Source organism: Ailuropoda melanoleuca, chromosome 11, assembly GCF_002007445.2.
Source record: "Ailuropoda melanoleuca isolate Jingjing chromosome 11, ASM200744v2, whole genome shotgun sequence".
In the NCBI taxonomy this organism is placed as follows: Eukaryota; Metazoa; Chordata; class Mammalia; order Carnivora; family Ursidae; genus Ailuropoda; species Ailuropoda melanoleuca.
Genome location: NC_048228.1, coordinates 23,934,566 through 23,953,024, shown reverse-complemented (window position 1 = coordinate 23,953,024; position 18,459 = coordinate 23,934,566). Strand labels below are relative to the sequence as shown.

The 18,459-nt window shown below is 43.0% G+C and overlaps 1 protein-coding gene across 3 annotated transcripts in view; it reads left to right on the top strand.

The window, feature by feature from the left end:
- Positions 1-18,459, top strand: part of SGMS2 (sphingomyelin synthase 2) — an 80,064-nt gene that overhangs the window by 477 nt on the left and 61,128 nt on the right. Inside the window, exon 1 of one of the 3 annotated variants that reach the window (XM_034671399.1) lies at positions 144-241. The exons of 1 other annotated variant lie outside the window; for it this stretch is intronic. The gene's annotated coding sequence lies outside the window, so the exon portion shown is untranslated. Of the gene's footprint in view, positions 1-143; positions 242-11,287; positions 11,473-18,459 lie in introns of those variants that run through there. One more of the 3 variants, XM_034671401.1, reaches the window with a different exon arrangement.

Genomic DNA, 18,459 nt, shown 5'->3' with positions numbered 1-18,459 from the left:
GTCCTCGGCCGCCGAGCCGGGCCCGTGCTGCAGCGCCGCCGGCAGTGGCCTCGGGGGGCGGCGGCCGCGGGAGGGACCCGGAGAGCGGCTTCCCTGGCGGGGCCGCGGCGAGACCCCGAGCAAACTTTCTAGCGGCTGCGGCCCGGGGGCGGCTGCGGCAGCGGGCTCCGTCCCCGAGCCGGTCCCCGCCCGGGAGCTGGTGCCTTCGGCTGCGAGCGTCGGGAGCCCCAGCGGAGAGCGGGTAAGGAGCGCCCGGAGGGGCCGGGGAGGAGATGGGGCTGAGAAGCCGCGCGTCGGCGCAGCGCGGGGAGGGGGGGTGGATGGCGAGCGCGGACGTGGCTCTAATTCGGCCCCCGCGCGCCCCGCCCCGGGGCATCCTTCGTCGGTGTTGCCTGGTAGGGGGTGGACGTGTGGCTGAGTCTCCTGGCTCTGAGCTTTCGTCTCATTCATTTGCAACCATTTCGGGGAGCTCGGTCCTGGCGTTGAAAGGACACAGATTAAACTATACCTTGTCCAGAGCCACTCCGGAGGCAGGACTGAAGTTCAGGGGTGGAGGGATGCCTTTTTCTCCTCTGGGAGCCCCTTACTGACGATGTGTGAACAGCAATAGTCCAGCCCTGGGCTGCCCACCCGGGAAACCTTTCAACGTTTGGCATGCCCGAGCCGCTCTGCTTAAGGAAAGGGAGGATTGATGTCTCCGCGCGAATGGGTGGGAATGGACCTGTCTGCCTCTCCGAGATACGGATATTCCTTAATAACCCGCGGCCACCTCTTGAAACAACTCAAATGTTCTGTAATCTTTTATTTCTCTTTTCTATCTTTGCCATTCTTCTGTTTCATCTCGTCTGTTCTGATATGACCTCAAAACGTTTTGACGTGTATGCTAAATTTCGAAGAGATTCAACTGTTTAGTGACTCTAGGTTGGACGTGGATTTTGAATTTAAACTTAACTTTGCAAATCCTTGGTGTCACTCGTAGTCTCATGTATTAACGGTGGGTTGTCAGTCACATGAAACACTCTGACTCAGTAAAATGGGACTGTAACTACAGATGATAGTAATGAGGGTTTTAGAGCAAGAAAGACCTATCATAATGTCTGACACAAAGCAGACCCCAACCAATTGCAACTGTTTATGTATAAATCATGGTGTGTTCCAGAGCTGGCATGGGTGATACCCAATTAATTTTCCTGCTTATAAACTTGGTGGGCTGAGGTTTCACGTGGGAAATCCTGTGGCAAGTTCTTGGTTCTTCGCGAAGTTAAACGTTTCATGGTGGACACCTGAAAGGGTTTTCAGTGGAACCGTTTAAATAGATTCAGAGCAACCGGGGAAGTGGCAAACCTGGGATTTGGAGGAAGAGTGGACGGGCGGACAACTCTAACCTTAACCGCCCCCCTGCCCCCCCCCACAGTACCCTTCGGTTGAAGTGTTGTTTTACGAGTTAATATTTAATTTGGTTTCTTTAGTTTTCATTTTTAAGTAAAGCGGGTTGACTTAGGAACCTGAGGGGAAACACTGGACACAGTTGGGTTGCTGCCTCCTGGCCTCAGTTTCTCTTCACCTGGGATCTTATAAAAGCCCGAGGAAATATTTGGAAGGATAGGAAGTATTTGCTCGGATATTATTGAAAACATTTGCTCTTTACCATATCTACAACAGCGTTTAGGGTCAAAGGTCACAGGGAATTTTTCATACCACATGATGTGGAAAGGTCTTGGGCTTTGGATCCAGGAGACCTGAGACTATCTGGGTGGCAACTTACTTGCTGTATAAATGCGTGGATTTGGGAGGGACTTTAAGCAAAATACAGGGCAAAATAGAAATCATCTTGCCTCTATTAAAATAGTGGAATACAGATGGGAACGTTTTTTTCTTTAAAGAAGTGATACTTTGAAGTGAATTTTTTGGGGGTGGGGGTGGTGGCAATTACTGAGAATTCTAGACAGTTTTGCACTACAGTAGCCTACCCACCTTTCCCTAGTTCTCTTATGGAGGAGTTGAAGCCTCTAACCTGAACTATCAGACATTTATTCACTTCATCGCGTTATTACACATTTAGTGAGCAGCTGCTATATTCTAGCCACTGTGCTATGTCCTAGTGACACTAACTTGAAGGAGATTTTGCAACTGTCCTTGAAGCTTACAGTCCAGTAAAGAGCGCCCCTTGCCTTTGATCATGGAGAGGGGGAAAGGGAGCCAAAAATGAGGAGAGGATGGGGAATTGGGAGGAAAGCAGAAGTGAGTAGGCTCCCATAGGCTGCCTCCCACTGGTAATGCAAGATCCAGTGGCATTACAATGAGTCCTGAATTGGGGCTCATAAATCCTTACGGGGATGAACAATGCAAATATGCTTTGCTATGCCCAATAAAAATATTAGAGACAAGTTAGGCCATTAAGTTAAGATAATTTTAAATGAACCCCAGAGCAAACTTGTTTAAATGAAATCTGAAGGGTAAATTCAGCTAAACCAAGATTTATTTACTGTGAGCAAAGCACTATGGTAGATTTTTAAGAAGATAATCACTGTGTGAGAATATTCCAATTTGTTAAATTTTCCCTGTATGTTAAGTAGTATATCACTTATGGAAGTTTAAAAGTACAGATTAAACAAACCAGCAATCGCCCAGAGAATCGCTTAATGTTATATCCTCAAATTCTTTTTCACCCCTGTGAGGACATATTACACGAAGAGCTAACGTGTGTCGAGAACACTGATTGAGAGAAATTAAATAACTCTCCTGCGGTCGCACCTGCTAGAGACTCACCCTCTACAAAATCGAGTTTGTTCCCTACACACATGTTTTTTAACTTGCTTTTTTTCATCCAAAAATGGACATCTTTATTACTAAAATACTCTTATGTAGCAGCTTTTAAAGTTTTCTAACCTATGGCTGCATCCCAACTGAACCAGTCGCCTATTTTGGGACAGTTAGTTTGTTTCCAATTCTACTATTTTAAGCAACTGTGCACTAAGTATCCTTCTAGCTGTATCTATGTATATATCCATGATGATTTTGGTCATTCCGCATTTTAAAAAGTGAATTATAATGTTTAACGTAGCTGCCTTTTTTTTTTTTACCATATTAATTCAAAAACTTTCTCTTTAAAATTTGAGTTTTAATTTCTGTGTTCCTTTAGTATTTCCCAGGAGATTTCAGCAATAGGACCAACATTCTCTGCGGAGCTGCACAATAGGTCAGTAGCTCATTACGCAAGGGATTTATCTGATGAAAACAGAACACACAGGCTTTCTTAAAGAGGTATTTGGGCTTGTATTTTGTTACTAGCCATAAAGCTCAACTCTTGTGGGCACATAGAGCAGAATGGAGCAGTGCTAATTTTGCTAGGTAGCTCTCTGAAAGAAATTCTATTTCTATAATTTGCCTCCTTAGTACCCAGAAAGATGGACAAGTTAAAAATTTCAGACATTGCATTTAACAGATTTATCACTACACTAGGTTTAGCCCAAGCTCCATCACTTTTAAATAGGTCACCTTTTTAAAAACCTTATGCATTTGTTGTTTGATCTCTTGAAAAGCTTATCATTGGTAAGGCATTTTGGGGTTGATTTAATGAACGTGCAATAAATTTCCATTCGCTAATTTTCGTTATAGGTATAAAGCATTTCTTCATTTAAGCATTCTCAAGTTTTATGATAATATCATACCCTCTTTGCTACCCTGAGTCAGAATTTAAATTTTGCTTTGGGTTTATATTTCCATTTCCAGGGCTAGTCACTTTATCCTCACGGTTTTGATCAAGGATGTTGGATTATGAGTAGTGGTCAGTTTAACTTCTTCATAGAGAAACTCAGATCAGTTCTATTTATTAATTTCTAACGACAACTTGTAATTTAAAGCAGAATGTAAAAAAACAGGTAATAGAATGAAAGTATAAAAAGGGGGCACCAGGGTGGCTCAGTCGGTTAAGTATCTGCCTTTGGCTCAGGTCCTGGTCCTGGGGTCCTGGGGTCGAGCCCCTCATCAGGCTCCCTGCTTAGTGGAGACTCTTCTTCTCCCTGTCCCTCTGCCTCTCCCCCACTGCCCCACCCATGCCTGTTGGTGTGCTCTCAAATAAATAAAATCTTAAAAAAGTGTAAAAAGGGTAAGCTGATTGGTTTTCCCTAACAAACCCTAATTTGATGATTTGCTTACAATTTAAGATTCAGCTCTACAATTTTGTGTGTTAGTTTGATCATGTCACTTAAAATTTTCAAACCACACTTGGCGCATTCTTAGATTTTTTTTTTTTAAGGAGCATTAAGTGGATTGAGTGTTGTATATGTACATCTTTTCTTTCAATGTATCCCTCCGTACTATTAAAAAAAAAAAAAGAGTAAAACCACGTATTAAAATTGTTCAAGAGGAGGGGATGAAAGGAAATGAAGGTAACACATTCAAAGCCAAAGTGTCAGAAAAGACTGCCAGTTACTAAAAGTCAAATCAGGTGAAAGACTGTGGAAGGGCCCCTTCAGGTAAATGTCAGTACTTTGCCTGGTAGTGCCTGTGCTGAGGTTCATTCATCGTGATTCATTTCAACTGTGGGAAGAAAGATGCCCAGTTGTCAGGGCTTGCCTCAGGCAGAATTGAGAAGGTGCTGAGATACCCACCTTCGGGCATCCTTGACTCTTAAGTTTACCTGGCAGTACTCGCTTCACCTAGAAAGTCTCGATGAGTATCCCAATAAAGGCAAAGTGCTCTCCAACTGAAACTGTGAAACTGGAGGGATCATATTTATGGAGAATTGGGGGATGCATGTCAACCCCTGGAATTTAATTACCTCTTTTTATTAAGATGATTAGAAATGCAAAATCTGTGATAAGAATTAAACTCTTGAAAAGCTTTTCCACAAATGGGAAGCAACTGAAGGGAAGAGAAGTCCTAGAGTGGAGAGAGCATTGCAGAAACAAGGATGGGAACGTCCTCTGGGCTCTCCCTAATCCTGAGGCCTGCTGGGAGTTGGCTCCTCCTCTTGGTACTGGGATCCCGAGCCATCCCGGAGGGGCTGGCCGGGCAGGGGTGCAAACATATGTCAGAGGCCTCCTTGGCCTGTTCCGCTGATGAGACTCATCCTGAGAAGGCACTCCTTAACACACATGCCGCTGGACACTCCACTGGAAGGGGTTAAAAATTACTTTCAGTAGGTAATCTGATCTAACATCTAGAGAAAATGCGAAGGAATGAGTTTTCATTTAGGGGTAGGGAAGTGGGTCAAAGAAAGAATACATGGTTTTGGATCATGGACCACTTAGCTCATTGAGGTGCCCTGGAGGCAAACCTTTAGATGGCAGTCCGTCTCCAAGGAGAAGACGAGTCCTCTCAGGGAAATACTTGCGGCCCTAGTTGCATGTGAAGCCAAGCCTTTGAAACAGAGCTGACCCTTCAGGCTTCATCACACCCAGAAGCTGGACCGAATCTGGTAAAGTAGTAATGGTGAAATAAGGGGAGAGGCTCTGAGATAGCGTTTTTAAATCCGCATTAGAACTTCTCTTCATCTTCAGACTGACCTGCAAAATAGCAACTGTGCGCTCCCCACTGTGGAGGTGGGGAAACAATTTTTAGAAAGGTTAACGTGCTCGAGGCGCAGAGCTGTAGGAATTAGAGCAAGGGTTTGAAGTGAGGGCCGGCTGATTCTGGTGCCCCCACTGCCCGACGTCCCCCAAGGCTTTGTAATCTTTCCACTCGCTTTGGAGATATGGTGGTTTGGGGGCGGGGTAATACATTTTAATATGCGATTGTATGTTTACCATGGGATGCTTATCTGGTCTGTGCTGATTCAAGGTCATGAAGGAATGCCAGAGAGATGAACACACACAGGCTTAGGCCCACCTGGACAAATGCAAATCTCAGAAAACAGGAGCAGCTGTGTGAAACACACGGTCTCAGGGCCTCCTAAAGAAAGACCCACTCATCCAGGAGGATGAGTAAAACACTGAGGGTCATGCTTGGTTGATATACTCAGTGGCTTAGCGTTCATTGTTTTTATTTTTGCATACAAACTGCATCTCTAACTTTTAAAGACAAAGTGTTCAATCCTATTACCTCAATCAAAGTATCTCTTATTATTTCTTTTGTAACAGAACAGCCGCTTGTCACATCATGCCTGTTACTGGTAGGGTCTGAAGGTCTGGGTCCTGTCGGTCATGGGGGTTAAGGTAAAATCATGGAAGTTGTTTGTACACTGCCATTGAATTCGAGAACTTTGATAAGAAGTATATCACATCAGCTGTGAGTGCAGAAAAGCTGTCAAAGCGGCAGTCGCAACATGCCAGGCCTAGATGCTGGGAGCGCTCACGTAGCACGAGTGCCACTGAGCCTCGCGGAGCTCAGCCTTCCGAGGAGCATTGTACCATGAACAGCACTGTCCCAGAAAGTGCCCGGGGCCATTAAGAATCACAGACCCCACTGTCCTCCCCGATGCTGTGAGTCTTTCTTTAGGAGGCCCTGAGACAGTTTATTTCACACAGCTGCTACTGTTGGCTGAGATTTGCATTTGTTCTGCAAGTTGTTTAACGTCCAGTTATGACCCCCCCCAGTAGCTACCAAACTTTAATAGCAACAGAGGGCATTGTTTTTGTTAAATATCTATGTGTGTGTGTGTGTGTTTATGTGTATGATATATCCTCTATGATAGATTGGTACATGCCAAGAAGTACACTCCCTTGGAATATGGTTTGATTGGCAAGTTAGAAGCAGCAGGCAAGAACATTTAAAATTGTATTTACCAAATACTGAAAGCACTCACTATTTGTCAGGATTTCTTCTGAGCACTTAGAACTTATTTACATCTCCCCCAAACACTCTGAGGTGCATATTATTATCCCCATTTAAGGCTCCCCATTTGAGACAGAAAGTTTAGGTCACTTGCCTAAGGTCACACAGCTAGTGTGAGGCAGAATCAAGTTTTGAAAGCAGACAGTTTGGCTGCAGAGTTGAACCACCACACTGTTGCTTATAGAATCTAGCTTGTATGCCATAACGTGGGTCCCCGTTGTGTCCTTACATGTACAGTTTTATCAAAGGAAATATCACACCTGTCTAAACATGCCATCAAATCCCTGTGATTTACCATATGGAGGGTTAAAATAGGTCCTATATTTCACTATCAGGATTGAAAGATGGCAATGCTTAATTTTCAATATGGTATTGTCAAACTTTTTTTTTAAAGATTTTATTTGAGAGAGCGAGAAAGCATGAGTGGGGCAAGGGGCAGAGAGAGAGGGAGAAGCAGACTCCCTGCTGAGCACGGAGCCCCATGCGGGGCTCGATCCCAGGACGACAGGCGGACGCTTAACCAACTGAGCCACCCAGGTGCCTCTCAAACATTTTTCTCTAAAAGTTTCTGAGTGTTCAGTCAGGCTTGATGTTGCATCTGGGAAAGAAGTATATTCTTCCGTTCCCCTGATTAGTGCATTCAGCTCAGCAAGAAGATCTGCAGTCTTATGCCTGCTACTCTAATGATATTTATTCTTTAAGTTTTAGGGCTTTCACCTATTATAGTTGAAAGTCCTGTTGGGAGAGAACAGCTTGTACATGTGAGGTTTCATTGACTGTTTTCTAATTAGTATTGGAGATGGTGGTAGGCAGAGTAATGCCCCCCCAAAGGTTTCACATCCTAGAAACTGTATCCAGAAACTGTATCCCTTATGTTATATGGCAAGAGGGAATTAAGGTTGCTAATCAGCTGATGTTACCATGTGGAGATTAGATGGTTGGACCCAGTGGAAAAGAGAAGCCCAAGAGTCAGAACCAGAGAGAACTAATAGAGCTTCGAGTTTAAAAAACTCAAAGACCATTGCTGGCTTTGAAGCTGGTAAGGGGCCATGAGTCAAGACGTGTATGCAGTTTCTAGAAGCTGGAAAAGGCTGGGAACTAGAGGCTCCCTGGGGGCCTCCAGAAAGGAATGCAGCCCTGCTGACACTTGGATTCTAGCCCAGTGCAACCCATTTTGTACTTCTGACCTCCAGAAGTTAAGAAAATAAATGTGTGTTGTTTAAACCACTGACTTTGTGGTAACCTGTTACAGCAGCAAAGGGAAACTAATAGAGTTACCAGAACAATCTGCATTTGGTTCTGCTCCTTAGGTCAGCGCCGGGAAAGCTGTTTAATCTCATGATTTCTTGTTATGGGTACATCAAGTGTAGCAAATGTTTACATTTGGGGGGCTGTCATAGTTTACATGCAAAATTAACCCCTTTGGGGGTAGAGGGAGTTAACTTGATAATTCTATACATTTTTACCCCTAGCAGATGTTTAAAATGCCAGTACCAAGGTTTCAGCAAAAAAAGTCTATGGGTTTTGGAGCAAGTAGCGCCCCCTTGGGCCTTTCCCATCAGAGCTGCTGGACAGAAATGTGACTGCACCCCACGGAGTGGTCGTCACCACCCTGCATTTATTTGGGGGTGAGATGATAGTTTAAATGTAGTGGAGCTGATCACTTGAGTTTTGACTCCAGGTTCCCTTTAATTTTTTAAAATTTGCTCTTTGCTTATCTAGCAATGTTAGTATGCATTCTCTGAGAGCAAGGATATGTCTATGCAAGGACTTCGCAAACTATAACGAATTAAATAAAAGATGGTACTGTTCATTGAATCATCTATAGTAAATATCCAGAGGGTTATAGGCCCCCCAGGTAGGTGATATCTTGGACTCAAAGCATCAATTATTGATATTAAAAATTAAAAATAACAATTTTAATGGATGAGGTTTTCTTTTTTTTCTTTCTCTTTTCTTTTTTTTTTTTTTTTAAGGAATCATCCAATAACTAATCTTACATTGTGATTTGGAGACAACTTCCATTAATTAAGGGTCTCTCCTTTGTACAATGTAGAAATAGCAGCAGTGTAAGGAATAAAATCTTGGGAATTTTCCTGTATAAAAAATGAAATAAGGGCTAATGTAAGAGTTTTAAAAATAATTTTAAAGAAATATGGGTGGAAAATTAGATGGATGGCATAAATATATATCTGGCAGTTTCTGGGGGGAAGAGACTGCCTTGTATAGAAATATTTTAAAAATTGGAAACTCCTAAAACCACAGAGATAGGACATTTTCATATTTGCATTTCCTTTAAATATACCCTTTCTAGATTTGGAGTCACTTTGTTAGTTTAGGGGGGAAATTATACATGTATAAAAAAAAGTAGGATTGATTTCCTCTTATAAATGTGAAGGTTTGGAAAAAACTCAAAACAATATGGAGGAAAGAAAGTTTTGGTCTGTGTTCTAACATGCTTTGGGAGAAGATTTTTCTAGGCTCTCACTCCTCTCATCTAGGAACTTCCTGTGCCTTGGCTTTGGGGGTGCAGTGTTCCTGTATGACTCTTGACTCATTTGCTTGCACTTTATCCTAAACAAGTAATTCTTGGTGAATAGTTTGCTTTTCCCTGCCAGTATCTCCATAGCAGAATGAGGATGTCTAGGTTATGTGAGAGGCCTAGTAACCTTCGCTGGTACCAGAAGGTATCGATCCCATCTCCTAGCTATCATTGATAAGTTAATAGACTAATGTTTTCTGTTGCATCTTTCGTTAGTATGAATCAGCTCCTGAGCTTCTCTCTCCTGGGTGAACTGATCAAAGAGTTTCTGGGCAAAGTCCAGACCTGGGACCAATGTGCTGCCCACCCCGCCCTCCCCAGCAGGTAACCATCCACTAAGAACCCAGGGTTACCCAATGCAAATATACGTGAGCCACACATGATAGTCACATACGTCATTTGAATTTTCTGACAGCCTCATTTTTTTTACAAGAAGTTAAAAGGTGTAATTAATTTTAAGAACATTTTAGCTCAATATATTGAAATGTTATATTTCATATTATCAATTATCAGTCTAAAAATTCTTGACGTGTTTATACATTTTTTTTCTAAATCTTTGAAATCCGGCATGTGTCCTGTGCTCACACCGCATCTCTACGTGAATTGGCCACATCCTGAGTGCTTAGTAGCCACATGTGGCTAGCAGCTACTCTGCTGTGTAGCTCTGACCAGCTCTGTCCTTAAGCAGCAATGGGCTGCTGTGAATCTGGAGAGAATTCTTTAAGAGTTGCCATCCAGCGATTCTGGTGTGTTGTATAAATACTGAGTGACGTCATGGAGTCACTTTGGTGAGCACCAGAGAAATCTGGTTCTGGTGCCTTTTACTAGAAAGAGTGAACAGGCTGAATGGTACCATGGAACATGTCTCTAAGGTTATCTGTGATGTAAATGTGTGAATTTCGACGTCAGGAGGTGTGCCTGGGCCTATCAAAGAATTATTTAGATAATTAAGCCCATGCGTACAGAAAAGATGACTGTGATACCATGGGATGTGTGTGTCGTCTGGCCTGGCCTCAGCCCCCGTGCTGAACGTCTCTCACCTCACTGTCCGACCTGTTTATCTGCCACCGTCTTTATCCTGTCCTCACCCTGTTTGTATGCATAATGCTGCTCACTAGTATGCCCTTGCTCAGTTGCTTATTGTAATAATTTGAGAAGCAAGCCTCCTGTAAAACCTAGATGACAGAAATCATTACTTGATATCAAATATCCATCTGCCAGGAACTCTTAAGATGAGAATATAAGAAGGCCCAGGCACAGTGTGAGAGGGAGAGAAGGGAGAGGAGGAAGGAAGGGAAGAGTGCAGTTCTGTGTGGGAAAATACTAAAAGCAGAGGGTTTCATAGCAAAAAAATCCCCAGCTACTGGGCAAGCCACTGCAGTCACGAAAGTCTCAAGATGGGTTGCTTTGGGTTTCGTAAATGTATTGACTGATTCAAATACCTCCATGACACAGACGGTTGAGACATAGTCCCAAGCCCTCCTCAGTTCCTTCTGAAATTGATTAATAACATCCAACACAATGTTTTGAGCACTTGCCACGTGCTAGACATAGGGATTCCGTGAACAGGAGTGAAGGTTTCTACCCTCATGGAGATTGTTGGAGTTTATGTGCTGAGAGAAGAAAAGATGCTGCAAAGAGAGGTTGAGCAATGTAAGCAAGTAAGACCACTACATAAACAAGGTGAAGCTCAGAGTTGGACCCGTTCTTCAAAGGTGGCACGGTCACCTGGTGGAGAATGACTGGGAACGCCTGCGCCCGTGCACTGAGGAGAGAGGTTTGTTAGACGTAGCGGGGCTTGCACTGAGGTGTAAGGGATGAGAGCGAAGGATGAGTGCTGCAGCCTGGGGAGGAGAGGGCTTGGTCACACAAGGAGTGGGAGGGAGAAGTGGCGAGTCCCGCAGGGTCAGGCGGGGTGGGGCTTGCAGACCTTGTCAGGAGGATGAACCTTCTTGCCAGTGCAGTGAGGTGTCCCGAAGTGGTGTGAGAAGAAGCGGGCGTGATCCGATTTACATTTGTGACAGCTCTGGCTGCTGGGCAAAGAAGGACGTACAAGTGACCAAGAATAGAAGCGGGGCCAGTTGGAAGCTGCTGCCTGGGCAGGGATGCGGCCAGCAGAGGGAGAGCCCTGGACGGATTGGAGAGGGATGGAGGTAGGATGGGCAAGACTTACAATGAGGTTTGGGTGAGTGATCCGAGAGAGTAGGAGAAGTCCAGCAGGACTCCCAGATGGGCGGTGCGTGCGAGGGTTGTAGGGAATAGAGTTCTGTTCTGGCCATCGGTTAGCTTGGGTTGCCTGTTAGTCCTTCCTCATGGAGATGTCAGCCAGCAGTGACTGAGAGACCTCCATTCAAGGGTGAGGTCGGGGTGCGAGCTGTTTGGGGACTCTGCAGTCACCTAGAGAGATTTCACAGGCAGAGAAGAGAGACGGAGGTCAGGCTCCAAGCAGTAACAGTTGAGAGATCAAGCAGGAGACCTTGGTGGAACCAATGAGACAGGAGGAGGACCAGAAGAGAGAGGTGTTCCAGATGCGGACAGAATCGGGTATTTCGAGCAGGATGGAGTAATCAGTTCTGTTGTAAGTTCTTGAGAAGTTGAGTAAGAGGAGAACACAGTATTCTCTGGGTTTACCAATATGGAGGATTCCTTCAGGTGGTGATCTTGTTTTTTAAAGAAGTGATTGAAAGCACAAATGAATTGACCTCCAGCGTCTCCTGCGGGGAACTTTCCTCACTCTCTCCCTTTTCCACAGCATCCCTGGGGGCTAGGTGTTCTCTCTTTGTTTGGGAGTACTGAGGCCTTTCTCTGTTACTGGACTACTACCATATGTAACATGATTTTTTGTTGAAATTAGGTTCTTTCATACTGAGCTCCTTAACAGGAAGATTTATAGGTTTTTGTTTGTTTTGTTTTTTGTGTTTCTTAGCATGATGCAGACACTCAATACATGTCTTCTGAATCAGTGCATCAAGTGTTTTCTGAATCAACGGGTTTTTGTTTGTGTTATTTACCCCTGTGTTGTAGGGGCAGGCAGAGGCCAACGAAGAACACAGGTTTTTAGATTCTCAGTCTGCTGTCCTCTGCCTTCCACAGCCATGATCTCGCTGGGCTGAGGTTAGCTTTTGCCCAGGATTGCCGCCCCCCTCACCTATCCCTCTGCTCCCCCCCGCACACCTCCTGCCAGTGGCTGCTTTGGAAGGCTTCCTTAGCTCTGGTCTTCCCTCTGGTCCTCTCTTCTTAGCCCTTTCCCTCATACCTTGTACCTTCTTGGGAGCCACATGCAAACACCTGCGGCGATCACTTCCCTATTTCAGAAACTGCATCTCTTCCCCACCTTCAAATTCTTTGGATGAGGTCATCTGCAATTATTCCATACAATTTACCACTTTTACCCCATTGCATTCTTATGCATATTAAAGGCCTCAAAGCAACTGATTATAGCAACCTCAAAAGGGTTCTTTTTAGCAATTTTTTTCTTTCCTTTTTTTTTCTTTTTTTTGGGGGGGGGGGCGTGGTTATTTTCCCACCAGGGCTGTGTGGAAAATTTTTTCTTCTACACTATTTCTATCACTTTGTTTTCCACTTCCTTACCCTCCTGTTGCAACACCACAGTTATACTAGTTGCTGTGGAGATATTAAGTGCATTGCTAATAACAGGATTATTCCTTTAGGTGGAAGAGTAGAAGCAAGAGGAGAATATAAATCTTGTTTTTGTGCAAATGTTTCCTAGTAACAAAAATAACTAAGTGGTACTAGAGACTGCGGTGCAGAAATGTCTATATGGGGTTGGCTTATGTTTTTAGAAAGGATGGCTTTCTTAATTAAAGAAAATATTAATTTAAGCTTCTGGTCCTCTTAGCAATTAATTCCCTAGTTTAATACTTTACTATTCATTCTCTAATTTATATTCTTTGTCTAGTAGGATGTTGTCCGGTATAGACCAAATTTTTTGTGGACTTCATCTTTTAAAATTTATTTCTTAAAACCTTTTTTTAAATTAAAAAAAAAACCTTTTAAAAAACTTTACTAAAGGATACACATTTTAATATTGTTCATCTGATTTTTATTTCATGAAATCTTGCAGTTTTCCATGGACATTTTTTTAAAAAGATTTATTTATTTATTTGAGAGAGAGAGAGAGAGTGTTTGCAAGCATGGGGAGGGGCAGAAGGAGAGGGAGAGAGAAACTTAGCAGACTCCTCACTGAGCTCAGAGCCTGATGTGGGGCTTCATCTGACGACCCTGAGATCATGACCTGAGCCAAAACCAAGAATTGGATGCTTAACGAACTGCACCACCCAGGCGCCCCTCCATGGACTTTATTATAATTAAAGTGATCATGTGTCTCAGTTTGCCCAGGACAGCCCCAGTGTATAACTGTTGTCCTGGTGTAATTACTGGTAAGGCTATCTTGCACTCTCAGAACTGGCCTGGTTAGGATGTTGATTATATGGTCACCATAATTAAAGACCACATTTATTTAAAAAAATTTTTTTGTTTAGAGATTTATTTATTTGTGAGAGAGAAAGAGAGAGTGAGAACGCTCACCTGTGCACACACAGGGGGAGGGGCAGAGAAGAGGAAGAGGGAGAGAATCCTCAGGCAGACTCCTTGCTGAGCAGGGAGCCTGACTCGGGGCTTGATCCCAGGACCCTGAGATCATGAACTGAGCAGAAACCAAGAGCCAGACTTAACCGACTGAGTGACCCAGGTGCCCCTAAAGACTACATTTAATAGAAAACTAAGGGAATGAAGTATTTTATATATTTTTGTTTTAATCCAGATAACATATATGTACATATTTTTAGATAGATATAGATGGATATACATATGTGGATTATATACACCCATGTGTATATAATATATACACACATATATACATATAATATATATACATATATAATATATATATACACACACATACATATATGTATATATATTTTTCTTTTACTTCCTCCAACTAATGGTTTGGAAATTGCCAAATGTCTTGATGCTATAGAAAGATACGTATATATTTATGCACATGTATAAACATATATATGCACACATGCACACACACATATATATGAATTTCTCATCTTCATGATTCCCTTATATTTTCACTAAAATTCATTTTACTGTAATAATGCCTGACCTGGCTCCTCCTAAATGGACAGGAGCTATATTCAGGGATTAGTGTCCATATAGCTGTTCTGATTTGAAATGACTTCTCATATCTCATTTGATTTCCCTCTGTCCAATACAGATGCTCACCTGTTATTCACGTTAGATTTTTCCCCTGCATGTGGCAGAATTGGGTGTATATCCTAGACTATTCCGTTGTATTGTCTATTACCAACTCAATTATTGATATACCCAAAGGTAGGACAACAGCCACTAGAATAAGAAAAGAAAGGTCTTTTAAAATCTTGGATACCTTGAGGAGTAAAAAGTACCATTTTGATATTCAAACTTGCTTTTAAAAATATGTACATTCCTTCCCTAACTCATCCCCCTTAGTGTCAAGTTTATTATTGTAAAAACTCTGAAAGTCATATTAAAATTTTTATAAATGATGGAAGGTCCTTGGAGAAATCTCTGGGAGTTTATGTTCTGGGGCCAAGGGGATCTTGAAGTGGCTTAAAAAGAAAGTGTTAGTGAATTTCTCTCAGGATTAATCTCTAGAGAAGGGTGCTGGCACATCCTTCAGTATGTCGGGGGAATACAAGTCGGTTGAAGGAGGGGGTGCTTGGCAAGAAGCAGAGAGTGCCATTTTGTGCCAGGCTGTGCGTGCTGTTGTAAACAGACAGACATGGTCCCTTCCCTCTTGGAGCCTACCACCTCATGTGGGAGCCATCCAATTAAAACAAGGAAACAAGTATATAATCAGCAATTATGAAAGTGAATCAGTAGTGCCGAAAGAGGACAAGAGGGGAGACCTTCTCTAGGTCAGGAAACACCCCTTGAGGAAAGAACATTCAAGTTGAGAAGCAAAGGCTGAGAAGATGATGGCCGTTTGTAGTTGTTAGTGGGAGCAAACAACCTATGTTGCGTATCGAGGTGCGACTCAGGTTAAATAATTTGTTCTGGATCATTTAGTCAACTAGTAGCAAATAAGGTGCCCTCTGGGTTCCTCTGTCAGTGTTTCTCAACCTTTTTTTTTCTTTTCCATTATTGCCTTTTTTAGATTGTTTTTTCTTAACTATTCCCTTCCCCCTGTGAAATCTTAATGCCCTTTGGAGGATCACAAACATTTCTTCCACCTTTATAGCACCAATTTTCACCAGTGAGAATGCACACTCTATCAGTTATTGTCTGTGGGGTTCATTTTAGAGAAGTCAGAAATAGGCTTTCTTTGAGTTAGCATAGTATCCTTGGATCTCCAGCTGGATTTGAAGCGTCTTGAGGCAGAGACCGTCTCTAGTAGGGACAACAGTGATAATGGGTGCCACTTACTGTGACACTTCTTTTTTTTAAAAATTTAATCTTCCATGGGGTTGGGAAGGGTGAAATAAAAGCATCTGAAGCAGAGTATGAAAACCCTACGTGGTCTAGTTCATCCACTTTTATATTTAGGTGAAGCAGCAAGGCTTACTAGGAAGGCTGGGATTACTCAGTCTCTTTAATCCACTTTGACTCCGTTTCCAGGACGCTCTTGGTCAGAGGCAGATTCGGGACGATGGTGACCCTCAGGAGCAGTCCAGCTTTTCTTGTGCAGCCTGAAGATCTGCATGTGCACAAAATTGCAGTCCCACCTAAGGAGATTAAGTTGGCAGATTCTTCCAATACTTTTCTAAAACATGGTGAAGATCATGAAATGGTGTGGCATAGAGGGGTGAGAAGGGAAATCTGATGAGTGATTGCTTCTGTGTTTCCAAGGCAGCACATCTGTCTAAAAGGCAGCCCGACAGGAACTTAGGAGAAAAGTGAACTAAAGATATAAGATACTAGTAAGCTTTTTAAGAGAAGGAAATTAAGGGGGTGATGTAACTGTTCTTTACCACTCAGATGCTTTTGTCATTAAGGTTGGGATGATGCATGTCTAAGAGGTGTGGGTTTATTGAGGATAATTCATGTAATATATGAGGTTGGGAGAAATGCAGGGAATATACTGAAATTAGGTGATGGAACCTCTATTTTGGCTCTTTCTCTGTATCCATCTCTATGTGTTCATGTATGTGAGAGAGAGAAATTTAGATCAAGCTCGTTCCAGTTATCTGGCCAATAGTCATGAAAACTGGAGAAAGGCATACCTGTCTTAATGACCGATTTTGTAATTTCCTACTGTGCCTCAGTGAATTTTGGAAGCTCAGTGGACGACACAGAGTTCTAAATTTCGCAATGATTACTTCCTTTTACTGTATCTTCATCTACCAGCAGTCACATACAGATCTTAATCTTTTTTTTTCAAGATCCCTATTCAGTGATGTAATCCAAGTCTGCTTCCCCCCCAGCCCTCCCTCCCTCCTTCCCTTCCTTCCTTCCTCTCTTTCTTTCTTTCTTAGAGAGTGCAAGCATGAGTGGGGGAGGGGGTGCGTAGGGGCAGAGGGAGAAGTGGACTCCCCACTCAGCAGAGAGCCCGACATGGGGCTGGATCCCAGCACCCTGAAATCAGGACCAGCCGAAGGCAAATGCTTAATCAACTGAGCCACCCAGGCGCCCCCAGTCCTTTCTAATCTTGCTTTTTAGTTGTTTTGTTTACCTTCTTGACAAGTCCATCACCTTTAGTAGGTGAGCAAGAAGCAGGAAAATTATGAAACTACAGCCAGATGGATGTAATTTATAAAATCTTTCTAAATGGTGAAGTGGAAAAAAATAAAAAGTAAAGTTAATGTATGGTATCAGTCTGTAAACCTCATTTCTGTTCTTTTTGCCCTATTTGCACAAGCAGTGAAGCCCTGGCCCTACTCAGCCATCATTAAGAAAATGAAGCTGAATTTGTTTTAAATGATGTATTTGCACCGTGCTTCTGAAATGCTGTTTGTGAAACAATCAGGGTTGGATACATACTTTTTTGTACAAGTAATTAATTACCTATTTTTGAATTCTAAGAATCCTTTGGTTCCTTCCAACATGAAACAAACAAAAAAAAGGAAATGCTGACAAAATGCCTTTTTTAATCATTTGTCCTCAAAAACATTTTCATTCATTCAAATGAGATTTGATTATCTTCTACAAAGAATTTGGATTGAGTCTTTAAACCCAGCCAGAATGTAACAAATATAGCTGTCTGATAAGCCACCTTTATTATTAAGTATTTGTTTATAAACCATACGTGTTACTAATAGTTTCTAACTATTACGTCTGGACACGGAAGTAGTGGAAATAATGTGGTGTCAGCTGGGAATTGCCGTGGACGCGGCTGCCAATGAGAAGAGGAATACGCTGAGGGTGTGTCAGCTACAGAACGCCGGAAACGGCAGTAGGAGGCCCAGACTCCTTAGGGTCAGCCTCCATCCCGAGGCTGCTTTCCCAGGAAGAGGTTCCAAGGCCCCACACCCTTTGGGTTAAAGAGTAAACTCATCGCGCAGTAGGGCTCTACTTTACAAAAGGCGTTCAGGGGAACCAGGTTCCATGTGCAGTTGTGAACTGAAGATGTAATTCGTAGAAGCTGTAAGAAGGCTGGATTGAAATTGACATGTTTCATTTAAGACCACACAGTATACAACTTACACGGAACCTTGCAAATGGCAGAAAAACACCTTCTGGACCTGGCCCCTGTTTCTGTAGTCACATTTCCGTCTCACTGGCAGATATACTTCATGTCAGCCGCATCTTAACTCTTGGAAGGTAGAAAGTTGCTTGAGGCAAATGCAGCTTGGGAACTCTTCCGGTAGGGGGCTCCATGAATGTGAGTGTTTGGCTACAAGAATGTCCTTAAGGGAGGTCTTAGATGTCCTCTTGGAAGCAAAACAAGTCTTCTCTTAGGTGTGGTTTCATCTGGGTACAGTTTTGCAAATGGCACATTATGGATTTGTGCTAAGCACCTCCCTCTGTGTGCGTAGGCCGCACTGAATGAGGCCTTTAATTTCAGCAGGGGTGAGGTGTGCCCTGCCATTTGGTATACAGAGCATAGCCTTGGTGTTGGTTGGGATGAATACGTATGTGGACTATGGAAACCTGTGGGGGCAGTGATGGAGTTACAGATCTAAACGTGTCCT